Raw genomic sequence first — 12,037 nt, 5'->3', positions numbered from 1 at the left:
GACATACAAAGGAAATGCTTATTTAGCAATTCCCTTATGTGATGTATTTGTAATTACTCTCATATGGCTCTGTTCACATCTGTGTTATGGCTTTGCGTTATTCTGTGATAGGAGAACAACGAAAAGCCAGAGCCGTCATATCTGTCGCATGACAGACACCAACAGCGCCCGACAGACCCCATTGACTTTAATGGGTTCCGTTGGGTTTTTGTCATGGCGTCCTTTGGTTTTCTGGATAAAATAGCAGATCATGCTGCGCTATTTTGTCCGGCATAAACGATGGTATCTGAAACGGAAGCTCTAACTCAGATGTGAACAAACCCATAGCTGTGAACGCAGTCCAATTCTACGCAAGGATGTGGGAAAAGTTCAAATTCCCCTATATTTGCAGACTGCAGAGCATGCTGGGAGTAGTTGTTTCACTACAGCTGTATAACCACAAACTGCAGGCCAGTTGTTACCCTAGGACAGAGGTTCACTCATTTAGAGCCATTGATGTATCTCACACTATTTTCTGCATCATCCTTGGCGCACTTCATTGTGATCTTTCTCTATAAATAATTTTCAGTAACAATCACATGGATTACACCTTCTGCTTTATGTTTCCGAATTCTATCTGGAATCTAAAACACAGAATATTACACAGAATATCCTCGCACAAGATCTGTCAGCAAAGATTGTAAAGATCAAGAAATGTCCTGATATTCGGAGAAAGGACAAAACATTTTCAGTTAAAATTCTTCATCCAGAATGTTATCATCTAGTAAACTATGAGAGTCGAGCGGACATCTGAGAAATGACACTAGCAGTAGAGAACTATGTATTTATGTCTTTAACAAAGGAAACAGATCAATAATACAATTTCAGGCTTTCCTGGCTGGAAAACACTATAATGACTTTCTTACAAATCTGCTCGGACGACGCTTAACAAATACTCACTATGTGTGTTACAGATGACGATCTACACCCTAAAAGCCAGTTGTTACCCTAGAGATTATACTAGGTGATTATATAAAGGGGTATTCCCATATTATAAAGTGAAGGCTTATCTGGGACCCCTAATCCAGAGACTGAAGGGGCCGCAGCACTGCTATTGCCCTTCACTGATATTCCCTGCAGAGCGACGCCCTGGCCACACACGGTACTGCAGCACAGACCCATTGGGACTGAGATGGGATAACCCTTTCATACATCAGCTGTCCAATTGTGGGCTTCAAAGGGCCTTTTACACCTGCCGATATTCGACCGATGCAGCAAGTGCCAATTAAAGAGACATGTTGATCGGCACTCGTTTGCTCCTGTCACATTGAGCTATGGATGGGGACGAGCGGTCGTTACTCTGATCGCTCGTCCCCATACGTTATCAGCGCATCTCCCTGTTTACACACCAAGATGAGCTGCCGACAACGATATTTCACTTTTTTAATATGATACGACCAGCAGATGATTGAGCGTTCTATGAAAGCTTGTCTGCCCGATAATCGCCCAGTGTAAAATCCCCTTAAGTTTCCCTGCAATTCACTTCTCCCACCCGATGTCTGCACAGCAGTATTGTCTAATGCAGTCTGAGGTAGTGCGAGATTCATCTGCAGTCTTATAAGAGGCCCAGGCTGTTTCCTATGCTTTACACTGCAGCTCTGCTTGTTTAGATTGGCTGCTGTGAAGCACAAGTAAGATTATTATGAAACTGCCGCACAAAGACAAAGGGAAATGAGACTGAATTCTTGGAGATGTGCTTTAATATGTTATCAGAAGAGCTCCTATTAGCTTCTGGATTGATGCAAAACACCAAACTCAAAATGCCTGTGATTTCCCTGCTCCCTTTAATAGCCATCTAGAGTCTTTGTCCGGGTTATACTATTTCCCCTACAGCTACGTCTTTGCACCAGCAGCTCTCTCCAGTGACAAGAGTTGATCACTAGGGGTCCCCATCACTGGTCATCGGCTCACTATCACAAGAGTAGTAGCTGAAAAGGCTTTTGTCCAGTGAGGGTTATAATCCTGATGACAGTGCGAGGCCCCGATAGTGATGTGTGTGCCGAGAGTCTATTTTTATTATTTATACATATCCAATTTTTTTTATTTCTTTTATCATAAAAGCCCTGACTCTCCAGCCTCCGCACACGGACACTTGAGCTGTGCACTCAGGCTCTGGTGAACACATTCTGGTGGTCGTCTAATTGTCATATTCAGAGAAGCAAATTTGTATTACTGATCAGAGCGCAAAAGACGACGGGATCTGTATTATCTGCATCTGGCGTATGAAATGTTCAATCACGGGTAGAATAAAACTCAGCTCTGATACGGCAGCCCAGAATCCTTCAGGGAACATGAGATGGAATTGAATCACGGCACTTGGAGAAATGCTGTGCTGGAAGTAGCAGATCTTGCTTGTGGCTGATATGAATCCACAATTGCCGGAAATGATAAATTGTACGTTATGTGTCAACATCAGAACCACAAGGTTGGATTTATAGAAGGCTTTGAACACAAATGCAAGAGCTTTAACCCATTCACAGCCACAACCTATTTTACTGCTCTGATTTAAAAACCGGTCTATCTGCACAATATGCTGTTCAGGTTAAAGTCAATAATTGTGTCGTTTGTCTTATAACCCTGCAGCAAGAAATATACCGGACTGATGCTTATGAGTGCCGCAGAGTCATGAAGAGAATGTCGTCTCGTCTAAATATACGGGAAGGCTTCCGAGGTCAATAGAAACAAATGGGTCCGTAATTGCTGACCCCAATTACGGACCAATTCTACGGTCATGTGCATGGGGCCTCGATTGGGTGAACATTCGTTTGGTCCACTACCATCTCCCCCGACCTCCCTATTAACATACACGCTCAACCAAAGGAGCTTGTTTATCTCAATGGGGATAGGGAAGCCGGAGATTGGCAGTGGATTTACTCCCGCCAGAAAACACAATCACACACAGTGAAATTCGACATGTCCAAACCTTCTATCTGGGAGCCTCTATACACATTAGATTGCAGGGTTTCGCCAACTTTGATTTAATGTGCATGGCCACACAAGGGTATGAGTTAGGCTATGTTCACACGGAGTAATTTGCCGAGTTTTTTGATGCGGAAACCGCGTCGCAAAACTCTGCAAATACGGCCCGAGAACGCCTCCCATTGATTTCAATGGGAGGCGTCGGCGTCTTTTTCCCGCGAGCAGTAAAACTGCCTCGCGGGAAAAAGAAGTGACATGCCCTATCTTCGGGCGCTTCCGCCTCTGACCTCCCATTGACTTCAATGGGAGGCAGAGAAAGCGCATTTCGCGCTGTTTTATGCCCACGGCGCTCAATGGCCACGGGCGAAAATCGGCGTGCAGGGAGAGGAAAATCTGCCTCAAAATTCCGTTTGGAACTTTGGATTCCTCCTGCAAAATACCCCGTGTGAACATAGCCTTAGGTTCATGTATTGTTGACTATGGAGATGCAGATTGAGGAGGGAAAATGAACGTGACCTGAAGAACTAAACTTACTCTTGCAAACACAAAAACTCTGATGGAATAAAAGATGAATACGTGACAAATGCAGTAAAATAGCTGGAGATCTATAATACACGTGACCAGACGTGTGTCCCTCATCTTGATCCATGAAACATGCATGGCTGGGCACTCAGAGGCAGACAGGTTAATATGATTAATCATCATTGGCACATGTCACCGATCTAATGCATATTTAAAGCAGGCAGGGAGCCAATGACATCCCAAATGCAATTTCCACACGTTAATAAGTTTTGCCAACCAAGCGCATAAAATGTTTTAGTCTGGTCAATATTTTTACTTTCAATTACTAGAATTTCAAGAACAAAAATACACAAATACAACCACAGAAAAATCTACTGACAAACTTGCTTTATATTTATATACTCAAACCGTGATTATACAATACTTTGTAAGATACTATATACATAACACAATAACTGTATCTCACCTGATGGTGGGGCTGATTTGTTCCTAAGGCCTCATTCACACGGCAGTATTTTGGAATAGTATTTGGTAGCCAAAACCAGGAGAGGAACCTAAACAGAGAAGTATAATGGAAAGACTTGCGAGATCACGCTGTGCTGTCACATACTCCCACATTAACTTTACTGAAGTGTCTTGAGAATGAATAGACATCACCTCCAGCCAGGACGCGATGTCTATTCACACTCCCGACACTTCGGTAAAGTTTCTGTAGGACTTAACTCTCACAGCACAGCGTGATCTCGCTTTAACCCTTTAAGAATCGCCCACTATCTCTTAATGGCAGGCACTGCAGTCCTTAGTGTACAGCGACGTATTTTGACCGTGACAAGACCAAAGGAGACTCTCCTCTTCAATCTCATCACCGCAAATCCAGTGACTCGATTGAAGGCAGGGGGAAACCTCTGCAGTCAACCCTTCAGACCTACAAAGGACCCCAGGGCTGTCTGCTCTATAAGCCAGCTGTTAGGGCACACTATGTGTTACCCTAACAGCAGTTTGTGTCATAGTGACACACTGTAAGGTATTGGTATACAGGAGTTTGCTAATAAATTATAAAGTATAAAATAAAGTTGTTCCCATCATGGGATTAAAAAACAATGTAACAAAATATTATTTTTAAAAAGGTCAAAAACAAGTCATTATTTAGAACAACATTTATTTTACTGACCATACACTTCACTTGTAAGGTATCCAGACAACTGTAATAACATGAAGAATTAATTGACCAGGTTATTCAGCATGAAATGTAAACGAGACTATAAAAACAAAAACAAAAATAAATGCCAAAACTCACTTTTTCATAAATTTAAGCCACAAAAATAAATGACATAACTTACACAGTAATTTGGCTCATATAGACACGAAACAAAAATAATAAGTTACGGCCGCTGAAAGGCAAAAACAAAAAAATTGGATGCTGAAATCTAATTTACTTTGATTATTTCAACATACGAAAGAAACATCATAATGATGGTCTAATTATTAATGGACATTTGTGGTGGGAAAGGTAAAATTCAGTAATTGGGCTTAGCTGCTAATCACAAAAGAACAGAGGTAATATGACTACCGGGAGGAAACATTTCCTTAATTGTACAGAAAGCTGAAGTAAAATCTCTGCAGATAAAATAAAAAATAAAAATATTTTAAGAGCCGAGTAAATGTATTAACATCCAGCATTTGTTATTTGCACCCTAAGGGATCGTCATCACCGTGACAGTCTCCGTATGAGAAGCTAAACTACCGTAAACAGGTTTTAGTGAGGATGATTGGGATAAATTACGTGGTTCATCACTCCAAGGATTTCCTAAAGGTTCTTTCTGTGGCGCTGTAAATTCTCTTCTAATGATTTCATTATTTTCCTTTAATTGGTCTTCCTAGGTAAAACTTCACTTATGACATTTTTATTCAATTTAGAAAATTTTGCTGGAGGGAATGATATACAGAGCTTGGTTACACTAAAAAGTATTAAAAGTCAATTAAAAACCGAATAAACAGTGTGTTAACCCTTTTCCTGATGCAAGGAGGGTTTTTAGATGTGCTCTAGTAAAAAAAAAAACAACAACATTGTATATGCTCCTTTATGGAACCGGAGAGTGCAGATTAAGGGTATGTGCACACGCAGTGTTTTCAGGCCTATTTCGGGGGGTTTACGCCTCAAAAAAAGCCTGAAAAAAACAGAAGAAGTACGCCTACAAACATCTGCCCATTAAGGTCAATGGGAAATATGGCGTTCTGTTCCTACGGGGCGTTTTATTACGTACGTTATTAAGTAAAAAGGCGCCTGTGAAAAAGGAGTGCATGTCACTTGACTCTATAGAAAAACACCTCTGAAAATCCGGAGCAGTTTCCCCTTGAAAATAGCTCCGTATTATCAGACATTTTTCATTTTGTGTGCGCACTGTGAGACAGTGACAGGTAAAGTCATTGAGGGAAGGTATATTTCCCCTAGAATCCTGTCATATGTATCCTAGGCTCCAGGGAATGAGTAGTTCTTGCAATAGAAAGCTCTAGTTTTCCAATCTCGGCTTAAGGAAAAGCCGGAAAAAAGGGCCTGGAGTTGGATTGGAGAAGAGCAGGGCGGGTTCCCCAATCCCTAGTCCACCCCTGTGTGTAGGACAAGGCTGCTGCTCAATTAGCTGCACCTGTAGCCTGTGTATAAAAAGGTGCAGACACAGTGTGTGTGAGTCTCACCCCTGACTCAGACCGGAGACTACTAAGGCTGGAGTAGCCTGTATTCTATGTGAGTAAAGACCTGTGTTACTTTGTGTCCAGTGCCTGGTAGGAAGGCACTCGGTATAGTTAGATAAATATCTTGTTTAGTTAGTGCTCAGACGAACAGGATTTATTTCGTATTTTGCCTTGTTGTACAAGAGGCTGTTTCTTTGACAAGAATAAAAACACAGGCAAAGCCCTGTTATGACTTTTAATGCACGGTGTCCCTGTCTCTCGCTACAAAGAAACCGCTGTACCAACCTCTCCTGATGCTAAACCCTCACAGCACATACCCTAATACTGCATGGTATTCATGGTCTATGGAAAGCAGGCTGACCAATATCAAAATGGGCATTAGAAACCACCACAGAAGAGAATGATTTCTAGGACATTTTATGCTTTTGGGGTGAAACAAAAACTCTTAGAGCATGGACGGCTTGCATAGCTGTAATTGACCCATACATGGGTATATTGAGATTACAAAGCTCAGACCTTTCAACTACAAACCAAGAACAATCCTGCACCCTGTGGATCACTTGTTTTTTTGTTTTAATCCTTATGACCCTGTGTGATCCAGACATGTCCCTATCTAGGTGTCCTAGGTTTATTTAGATTTACAAATTAATCTGTTATGTTTTTGGAATGTGGAGGAAAACCATTGAACCCAAAGATAAGTCAGAGGATCACACCAGAACAAAACCCATTGGCTTTAACGGGTTCAGTTGGGTGTCCGTTGTTTTACGGCGTATTATACCAGTATTTTAGGCCGGATCGGAGACGGTGGCCCCTGACGGAACCTCCAACGCAGATGTTAATAGACCCTAATAAACACGCCAGACAGAAGTTATTTACAAGAATCAGAAGTAAAAATAATAACTTAAGAGCGATCTACCGAGAGCGTGCTTCATATAAGATTCATCAATTACTTGACCGCACCCCCCTCCAACCAAAAGCAATCATAAGACGCCTCACTTTGGTATAGGTAGATATCACCAGGTTACAATCCCACAGATTTGTTCTGCCCAAAGACACTGGCTAGAGAACTGTAAACCATACTAGAGTCATAGTCTGTGGGACTGATACCTATTATTACAACCTGCCTACGAAGTAGCTAAAGGAAAGCAGGCAAAACTGGAACGGTCAAGAAAATAACAAAAAAAAAAAATTCTCCAAATTATAACAAAACATTTTATTGGGTATCTCTCTTTAAGACGAATGACATCCCACAATACAAAACCTGAGGTGTTTAGGGAGGCTAAAAGCCTCAGTAGAGTCAACAGCAGCCTTTGGATGGACACAATAAAAGAGAACAGAGCAGCCGAAATATGGGAGAAAAAAAACAAACAAACTGTGAAAAAATATAGAAATGAACTGAATAAAGACTTTGTAAAATTGTACTCGGGCATAGACAATGAAATCAGAAAACCCTTCTCCGATGGAGCTGCCGCTAATCCTGGAGCTAGGAGCTTTTACATAAAGTTGTCAAACAACTTCCAAAAAAAAGTAGTAGTGCTCACATTTAATGCGGGCTGTAATATTTAATACGGGCTGTAATAAGTCTTCCTATCGCTTCGATTCCACGTTCAGAGGCCTAATTTTAACAGGAATTCTCTTGTTCTGCGCCTACGGCAGCCGTTCTTTGATATCTGGGGGCAGGTGCGCTCTTTTTCTATCAACACAAAAAGCTTTAACACGGGTGAATATTCTTTAGACCTTTGAAAATATTTCACTTTTAAGACTGTGGAGAATGTGATAAAGGCTTGCTGAGAAGAAAAAGAAAAACTTTGGTAAGTTTATGGAGGAAAAATATCCTTATTTCTGTCTGGTGTCGGCCTGTTGGCTTTGGGTTTGATGATACTTGCATTTTAGCAAGGCTCCATAGGGATGTCTGGAATTAGGTCGCCGCTCAGCGTTCCATCAGTTCACACGGCAGCAGACCACTAACATGGCAGCACAGAAATAACACACACAAAAGACTGTGTGACAGATCAAAAGAAAGACGTGTTTCCACTCAGGAGCATCGTTCATTCCAGAAATATAATCAGCCGGTGGGTTTGTAATTAAACACAAAGTAAATCAATACTAGAAATACCCTACTTATTTAAAGGGAATGTCCAACGGTGCGCACTACTTTACAGTTCATATGTAAATATAATCTACCTATATAATCAGCAGACTTCAGCATGTCAGTTTCTGTAAAACTACAATTCCCAGCAGGCTATGGTCAAAGCATGCGGAGAGTGGTAGTTTCACAACAGCTGGAGTGCCAAAGGTTGCAGACCCCTGATAGACATAAATAGATCACATTACTTTATCCTGTACTGATCCTGAGTTATATCCTGTATTATACTCCAGAGCTGCACTCACTATTCTGCTGGTGGAGTCACTGTGTACATACATTACATTACTTATCCTGTACTGATCCTGAGTTACATCCTGTATTATACTCCAGAGCTGTGCTCACTATTCTGCTGGTGGAGTCACTGTGTACATACATTACTTATCCTGTACTGATCCTGAGTTATATCCTGTATTATACTCCAGAGCTGCACTCACTATTCTACTGGTGGAGTCACTGTGTACATGCATTACATTACTTATCCTGTACTGATCCTGAGTTACATCCTGTATTATACTCCAGAGCTGCACTCACTATTCTGCTGGTGGAGTCACTATGTACATACATTACATTACTTATCCTGTACTGATCCTGAGTTATATCCTGTATTATACTCCAGAGCTGCACTCACTATTCTGCTGGTGGAGTCACTGTGTACATGCATTACATTACTTATCCTGTACTGATCCTGAGTTACATCCTGTATCATACTCCAGAGCTGCACTCACTATTCTGCTGGTGGAGTCACTATGTACATACATTAGATTACTTATCCTGTACTGATCCTGAGATATATCCTGTATTATACTCCAGAGCTGCACTCACTATTCTGCTGGTGGAGTCACTGTGTATATACATTACATTACTTATCCTGTACTGATCCTGAGTTATATCCTGTATTATACTCCAGAGCTGCGCTCACTATTCTGCTGGTGGAGTCACTGTGTACATACATTACTTATCCTGTACTGATCCTGAGTTACATCCTATATTATACTCCAGAGCTGCACTCACTATTCTGCTGGTGGAGTCACTATATACATACATTACATTACTTATCCTGTACTGATCCTGAGTTACATCCTGTATTATACTCCAGAGCTGCACTCACTATTCTGCTGGTGCAGTCACTGTGTACATACATTACATTACTTATCCTGTACTGATCCTGAGTTACATCCTATATTATACTCCAGAGCTGCACTCACTATTCTGCTGGTGGAGTCACTATATACATACATTACATTACTTATCCTGTACTGATCCTGAGTTACATCCTGTATTATACTCCAGAGCTGCACTCACTATTCTGCTGGTGCAGTCACTGTGTACATACATTACATTACTTATCCTGTACTGATCCTGAGTTACATCCTGTATTATGTATTATTATGCACTGCCACCACAATGTAAATGCTAATTAAATACCAAATAAATGCAAATAAATATCTTCATTTTATGCGGAGATCTAATCGCTTGAATTTACAGGCAAATAACCTGAGGCTGCCTTATTGGGAGATTCTGATGAAAACATGTCGTCTTCTGATTTCTATAAAGTGCGGTGTTATCATGGAGACCATGAGAAAACCTAAATAAGGGGAGAGGGTGAGTGTTATGTTGCACTCTAGAATGTATTATATTTAAACACATAAGTTATGCTCATGTTTGACTATAGCTATACACAAGGCAATGTTATGTAACAGGTGAGGCTGTGAGCTGGGGTCATGGGTTTACACTATGGCTGCAATAGACATGGAAGAATGAAGGAATTCTCTATGCAGCATAATATGTTATCTCTATATACATGACATTAGCACAAATCAAAGGACACAGAAAATACCGGCCAACAAAATGGGGGGAATTTTTTTTAGCACGAATTGCCAGAGATGCAGAAAATGTAATAAAAGGCATGCACCTCTTAATAAATTAGGCCCATTTTACTCCAGCGCGCTTCAGATTAAGACTGGCATATGAAACGCGATTCTTAAGAAATTCTCCTCAATGTTTTTATTATAACTGGATTTTCCATTTTCTTTACTCGAATGTTTAATTAAATTTGTCCAGAGACAAGTGAGATCTAATATTCATGAACAATCTACTATTAGTTTCAGATGTTAAAAAAAAAATGTCTTTCATTTAATTCTTCAAACTGAGCAAAGATATAAAAAAGTGAAATAGCATATTGATCGTGTGATAAATAAATTGTGTAGATGGAACTGAAAATGAGTCGGCGTTTCAGCCAGTGATTGAATTGAGCTTCAAGCAGGTAGAAGAGGAAGGTGGGGGGGGGGGGGGGGGTGGCTGTCGCACTGGCGGATGAGGTTGGATGCGGTCAGACAAAGCTTCTGTTCTACAATAAATTCACCTCTAGTGGTCTCCTCCATTAGAGATTAGTTCGGATACAGGTAATCCTAGCACAGTGGATGAATAAAACATCACAGCTACGTATAGTAACACATGAACGTAGTCAGAGCGGGGCTGCGGCTGTGATACGTGTGTGATACAGTCATTGCCCCGCTCCTGAGTCCTGACAAGTGTGCGTGCGCGGTCAGAATGATTTGATGCGACCAGCGCTGCACTAATGATCACCGGCACTGAAGACAGAATATGGCGGGCGCACTACAAACTACCCCCATGTTCTGTCTTCAGTGTCTGCGCCGCCGCTCATTAGTGCAGCGCCAGCCGCATCACCTCATGCTGACCCCGCGCGCACTTATTGTCAGGAGCGAGGCAATGGTTGTGCTACACAGCCGCAGCCCCGCTCTAATGGTGGGGATCAGACAAACCTCATCTCCGCCGCTATTCCCCTGAATGCCCTTTGGATCGCGGGAATCCCTGTGAGGATCGAGGGACATACCATATATGGGCAGGCAGCCCAGGGTCTATTGAAGGACCAAAGGAGTATCTGACCATATTTCCGGTTAGGGCATACTGAGGTATGTCCTAACAACTGCCTGTGTACTATCAGTATATAGATATATGCCAGTACAAATTTAAAAATAAAAAAGTTAAATAAAAATATGTTAAAAACATAAATTTTTTTTTTTACAATAAACATTAAAATAAGTCTCAATACATAAAATATACAAAATGTTTACGCGGTTATAAAAAAAAAGCACTTCTTTCTTTCACTTATTAATGTGAGGCACTTGATGTTATGAATTTTGAACCTCCATGTGCCTCACATTAATAGTTATTAACCCCATCCTGTACCTCACACATTAAGCCAATGTTGTCCATTATGACTGTGAGAAACATGATGGGGTTAATTATTATTAAAATGAGGCACATGGAGGTTCAAATTCATCACGCCACGTGCCTCACATCAGAAAACGGAAGATTTTATTTTTTGTATTATTGTTGGCAGAGTAACGTTTTGGTATCGAGAATCGCAATATATACACTAAGTTTCGGTATCAAAGTCCAAACTCTGGTATCGTGACAACCCTAATAGTAAGTAGCCTTCTAGTACCCTCCAATATATCCTCTTTTAAAATTGGATTCCCAGATATTGGTCTATGGTACCGGGCTGCAGGAGGCATTTATTTTTCCGGTCTGTAACTAAACTTCCAGAAAACTTTTGACATGTCAGAAGTTTTGATCGGTGGGGGTCCAAGCACTGAGACCCCCACCGATCGCTAAAATGAAGTGGCGGAACCGCTGGGGTGAGCGCTGAGCCACTTGGTTTCTGATTGACTTTTTTTAGTTACCCTTTAACTGCTT

General features: G+C 41.2%; 1 long non-coding RNA gene across 11 annotated transcripts in view; it reads right to left on the bottom strand.

Moving 5' to 3' along the window:
* Positions 1–12,037, bottom strand: part of LOC142659011 (uncharacterized) — a 508,111-nt gene that overhangs the window by 418,924 nt on the left and 77,150 nt on the right. For 2 of the 11 annotated variants that reach the window (XR_012850249.1, XR_012850244.1), the window contains exon 4: positions 3,947–4,034. The exons of the other annotated variants lie outside the window; for them this stretch is intronic. This is a non-coding gene — a long non-coding RNA (uncharacterized LOC142659011). The remainder of the gene's footprint in view (positions 1–3,946; positions 4,035–12,037) is intronic. 11 annotated transcript variants of the gene reach the window in all.

This window comes from Rhinoderma darwinii, chromosome 8 (genome assembly GCF_050947455.1).
Source record: "Rhinoderma darwinii isolate aRhiDar2 chromosome 8, aRhiDar2.hap1, whole genome shotgun sequence".
In the NCBI taxonomy this organism is placed as follows: Eukaryota; Metazoa; Chordata; class Amphibia; order Anura; family Rhinodermatidae; genus Rhinoderma; species Rhinoderma darwinii.
Note: the sequence above shows the minus strand (reverse complement) of the source record. Positions and strands in the feature narration are given on the sequence as shown.